Source organism: Prunus avium, chromosome 3 (genome assembly GCF_965620075.1).
Source record: "Prunus avium chromosome 3, drPruAviu1.hap1.1, whole genome shotgun sequence".
Lineage (NCBI taxonomy): Eukaryota > Viridiplantae > Streptophyta > Magnoliopsida > Rosales > Rosaceae > Prunus > Prunus avium.
Window position 1 is genome coordinate 37,156,462 of NC_142286.1, and position 5,555 is coordinate 37,162,016.

A 5,555-nucleotide genomic window follows, 5' to 3' on the forward strand; every position below is an offset into this window, starting at 1 on the left:
GGGTCATCCAAGACCCAGAAGAGCTAGAGGCGATTTCCACCGTCTGATTTCAAGCAACATGAACTTTGTTGAAGCCAGAGCATACCATCCTCTTTTACCCCCAACTGCCAGCTTCTCATGAGTCATGACCAAGCCTTACCGATGGCATAGCAAATCACTCTATTTGCAAACGATGGCGTTTTGATTGGAACCTCTCCATGCACCATGCTCCATGCTCAGGGGCGTTTTTAGCCCATGGCAAGCTGGGCTCATGCCTGGCCCAAATGTTTGCTAAAACAATATTACCTACACTACATATGTCCAGCCCACTTAAATTAAACCTTTTCTTTCTTTCTTTTTCCTCTCTCCTCTCTCCTCTCTCTCTTTTTTTTTTTTTTTCATTCTTTTCCTTCTCTCTTCTCTCCCTCTTTTTTTTTTCTTTCTTTTCCTTCTCTCTCTCTCTCTCTCCGTTCATTTCCTTCTATCTTCTCTCCTCTTTCTCTTTATTTTTTATTCTTTTTCCTTCTCTCTTTATTTTTTTCTTCCTTTTCCTTTTCTCTTGTTGTTAAAAAAATATTACCTACACTACTTATGATTTTTTTTTTTTTGGTCTCGTACAAACCCCAAACCTGGCCTATAATTTTTTTTTTTTGTCTCCCACAAAGACATCTGTTTCAGAAACTACGGAACATGATTGATAGGGATGTGGAGCACGAGGTGGAAAGCCAGAAACAGGTGTCATAATGGACGTCTATAAAAAGGAAACAAGGGGAGAAATGAGGTCGCAACTTGGGAAAAAAAAAAAACTATAACTCCGCCAATTTTCTTCCTTTCCATTTCTCTTGATATAAACCCAGCACTGCCAACACATAAATAAAATGGCCTCTTCAATCTCATTTTCCTTCTTTTTTTCAAAAAAATTTCGTTCCCATTTTCCTCCTTTTTTTAAAAAAAAATGTGAAAAAAATAATTTATTTTAGTTTTTCTAATTTTTTATTTTTATTTTATTTTAATTTTTGTATTTGTAGATATAGATGCATTTGAGGGTAAGACTCATTACGTCCCTCCTCCCTATATATATCTTTTTATCTATCTATATATATAAAGCAAAAGGCAGAGAATGGTGAAACATTCAAAAATCCCGAAAATATCCTTGGTAAACTAAAATTCTAAAACGCAATCATGGTATTATTGTAAAAGAATAATTATGCAGAACTTTAAAAAAAAAAAAAAAAAAAAAAAGAAAAGAAAAAAGGTACAGACCCCACTCCAGAGCAGTTGCTCTTCTTATCAGTTTCTTCTGGCACGTTTTATTGAAATAGGATGAAATTGAAATAGGATGAAAGCAAAACTTGAAACCGTCCAAAACCCACCATGGCCCTCAAACTTGGAAACGCATTTCCTCCCCTCCCATGTTTCGCAGAGCAAGAATCCTCATCTACTCACTGCATAAAAAGGTTTGAATTTTTTTTTTTCCGAGGTTCGTTTCTTCATTTGTGATGTCGAAAATTGAGAAGTAAATCATAAATTGAGTTTGGTTTGTTGTTACAGGGAGGAAGATTGAAGGAAAAAGAACTGGAGCAATCAATATTGGAACGCCCAGTCTGCTCATCAATCTGGTAGTTCATGTCTTTGTGTGGTTGATTTTCTCTTTGCCAGTGTTTATTCCAGAAAATTAGTATGGTATGATTTTGTCTGCTTTTTTCATATTTGAACTGTTTCCTCTATAAGGGTTTAGTTAGATTATTCACTTGCATATATTCAGCTTAGCATTCCAAGTGTTTGCTAAAATGCCAAAGTAGATTTTAGTTTGAACATTTATTTTGTATTATCTAATTTAGCTTTGTAAATAAGAATTGGGAAATGAAGAGAAATGAGAAAAGCTTAGTTCTTTCTAATAAAACTAATTTCAATGAATGCAACAACTCCATAATGAGGGTGAAAATGAAATTAGAAGTGAGAACAGTGAAGAGATTTGGTGAAATTTGTAAGATTTTAGTGTTGGTGAAATTTTGTCTTTTTAGTTATTTTTCTTTGTTATATTGACTTTTTGAATAATAGTTTCATGTACGAGTATGCCATGCTTCAAGATGCCAAGTATGGTCAAGTTTTCATGTGTTTTAGGCTTGCACAAAACTCAAGTATTTCTTCCTAGGATTCATGTTATAATATTAGCCTCTCACCCTGTGCTTTGCATGCTTGAGGCCTTTTTAACAGAATCGAAGTTTGAGAAAACTGTTGGAATCAGTGGAGTGGGGAATAAATTTTAAAACTCAAAGTGTGTGTAGGTTTGATTTCACTATTATGTTTTTGGCTGCCTTTATATTATTGTATGGTTTTTGAGAAAGGGGATCAAATGAAAAAAACAATTTTTAGTTTTAGTTATTTGATAACCATTTCTCTTTCTCTTTAGTTTCAATCCGTATAGGGGAGTAGTTCCTTTTAGTTTTTTTACGCTCTCATCTTCTTCTTCTTCACTTTTCGGGTTCCAGTCATTAGTTCAAGAACTCGAAGTCCAGAATTGCTTTAATGACTCCGGTTCCATGCTTTCTGTTTAATAATCTTCAATCTGTAGAGCATCAATTCTTTAAATGGTACGAATCTCTCTCTCACACAAAGCTAACCCTAATTTATGTTTGATTGATTGAAACTTTGGCTAGGGTCTAGGTATGTGTTTATGTTTGTGTTTGTGTTTGTGTTTGTAATTATTTATGTGTTTGACTTATGAAATTAAAAAGTCTTTGGAATTTTATCTCAATAGATGGAATCGCCTCTCACCTCGCACTCTCTGACGCATAAGGGTTCCATAAGAAGCAGATGAAACTATATTTAAGGTTAATGATTCTTCATTTCGTTATATTTTGTATTTTAAGTTTCCAATCAACATACATTAGTTTAGTTGGAAGATGATTTTTTCCAATTGGGTTCTCTCAAAAGTTGTCCATTATTATACAATCCCTTTTTCCCCCCAAAATTAGACTTTTTAATATTGGCTCTACTGTAACTAGGTGTTCTGTTTTCTGCTGATAATTTGGGCCTCCAAATGTGCCTAACAAAGCCATGGCTTTATTTCTCTACGTTCATGTGTTAGTGAGAATCCACGATTTCTATTTTTGTCTTTCTGGAAGACGTAGGTGACAAAGGAAAAAGAAAGCAAACAAATCACCCTTTGGGATACTTTTGGGTTGTTTCTGACTGGAATTGGGTATTGGTTTGCATTTGTTATTTGTTTACACTAACACTATTAGTTTCTTCTTTCTTTATGTTTATTTTTTGTTAAGTGTCCATGTCATTCTAGATCCAGATTCAGTTTCATATTGATGTAAAGTGTCCAGTTCTGGCATCAACTTCTATTTTTTATGTTACGAATAAATTATGCTTTGATTTTTTCTTCTTCTTTTTTTCTCAGAGGATTATTTTTGATACAGGAATTAAAAGCAAAATGAGGATCAGAGTTGGAGGGAGTTCAAGAATAACATGAAAGCAAAACAAAATGGAAGCATCATGGTGAGTCAACATAAGCACCGATCATGACTTCTTCGAGCAGTGAACCAAAGTCGCTCTTCTTCGTGGACAAGTCCAAAGGTACCTCATTCATACCTTTGTTTTTTTGTTTTTTTGTTTCGAGTGACATAATTGTCTTTTTTCGCTTTCAGTAATTCAATTGCTTCTGTACATCAAATCCCAATTTCAGTTTAGCTGTCGGAATTTGGTTTTTTGAGTTTAGATAAGGTCGCTTTGTGTAATCCCTCTAATTTTACATTTGTATTGTTATGAATTTCTTATTTTAGTTTTGGAATAGATTTATTTATTTATTACCATTTATTGTTTCGTATGAAAGGGTCTTATGCCAATGTACAAATTTATAACAATACGTTTCGAAGTTTTTGAAGTTCACATTCCATTAGCAGCTAATGCAGATGGGGTTGTGGATTTAATTTATGGGATAATTTGTGTAGCCTGTAATCATTGACAATGTTTTGTTTATGACATTTTTTAATGGGTTTTATTTTTCGTTTGGTAGAATGCATTTTATTGTGGTTTCAGTGTTTAGGGTGATAGAGTGGTGGAGATGCAGATGGAGGTGTGGGTATTTTGGCTCTGTTAAAAGGAAATTGCAGGTTTATGGTTTGGTTTAAACAATTGTGTGGCTGTGTGTTTGCTTTAGGTGAATGTGTCATGATGCAAGGGAAACTATGTTTCTAGGTTTAAATTCTGTGTTTCTATGTACTAATTGGGTGATTTCTCAATGTTTCTATTAGGTTATTTCATATGGATGCTAGAAGGGACATAATTTGCTGTGGTGGCAATTACACTGTGAGCTTTTCTCATTCTTCCTGTCAAAATTTATATAAACTGTGTAATTTGATTTCTGAAAACTGCTTTTGTCACTAATGATATTTATATGGATGCTAGAAGTTTTGGTGAAAATTAAAGTTTGTTGAATTCACTGTTTCAAGAATGTCATCTCTCATTTATAGCAGCTGCTTTATCCAGGAATGTCATATATAAAGTTGTTGGCTTTGAATAAACCAAACACTTGAAGGCTAATCTGTTTCAGTATTTGAAGGGCGTGGTGAAGCCGATAATAACACATCCATAATGACACATTGAGATAGACTTATTCCGAAACATAAGTCTATTGTTTTAGTATTCTTAATATCTTACTTCATATTAAATTTTTTAGTTGTTTTCATCTTTTTTTTCCTTTTCTTTTTATGTAAATGTAGATCCAATTTGCTGCATGAGGTTTCCAAAGAAGATAGTAGCAGGAGAGCAGAAAATTGCTGCAGGAGGACATTCATGTACAAGAAGTAGCTAAAAGGATTTTAATTGTGATGAATTTTTTGTTTTTTGTTTTCCTTTTTCAATGGTTGCAGTACTAGCTTCAATTACTATATTTTGGTGTAACGAATTTTGTTTTAAATAAAGACTTATTCAATTGCATCTGTTCCAAATTCGGTTCAATGGTTGACTATGATAATTGTTATCAATAAATACAAAGAGGAATTTAAATTAGTTCTTGCATTTGTTTTAAATTCTTTTCAATATGATCAACTATGCGTTTTACCCGAGCTAATAAAAGGTATTTCAAATTGTGGGGAAAAACAAGGAAAATTTTCAATTCCATCAAACTGAAAATTAAAAAAAAAAACACAAAGAATCCCCTAGCTCCTAAAGCTCATTAAACTAGCCTCTTTGCACACACTTCTGTGTGTGCGAGAGGCTTTTTTCTAATCATGCGCGACTTACAAAATTTCGTAAATATTTTTTCCCAATTGTATTTATCAGTCCCAATGTCCGTTTCAACAGTTTTATATTTTAATCGCACGCGTGTGATAAATCGTCGTCTTAAAAATTTTCCTTTGTCACCTGTATTTTTCTAGACGTCTATTTTAGCAGTTTCTTTTTTTCTTTTATAGCGTGTAAACTGCTAAAATAGACGTAAAAATACGAGCGATAAAGGAAAATTTTTAAGACGACGATTTATCACACGCATGCGATTAAAATATAAAACTATTGAAACGAACATCGGGACTGATAAATACAATTGGGAAAAAATATTTACGAAATTT

The 5,555-nt window shown here is 33.2% G+C and overlaps 1 long non-coding RNA gene across 7 annotated transcripts; it reads left to right on the plus strand.

The window, feature by feature from the left end:
* Positions 1–1,280: 1,280 nt before the first annotated feature.
* On the plus strand, positions 1,281–4,937 carry LOC110772169 (uncharacterized). Of its 7 annotated transcripts, none has more exons than XR_015834299.1 (6): positions 1,281–1,436; positions 1,531–1,662; positions 2,472–2,573; positions 2,741–2,813; positions 3,408–4,296; positions 4,710–4,937. It is a non-coding gene; the product is annotated as an uncharacterized LOC110772169 (long non-coding RNA). The 7 variants fall into 7 exon arrangements; XR_002529026.2 differs by having other exon boundaries at positions 1,531–1,598; XR_002529028.2 differs by lacking the exon at positions 2,472–2,573 and having other exon boundaries at positions 1,531–1,598; positions 3,408–4,100; positions 4,242–4,296.
* Positions 4,938–5,555: the final 618 nt, after the last annotated feature.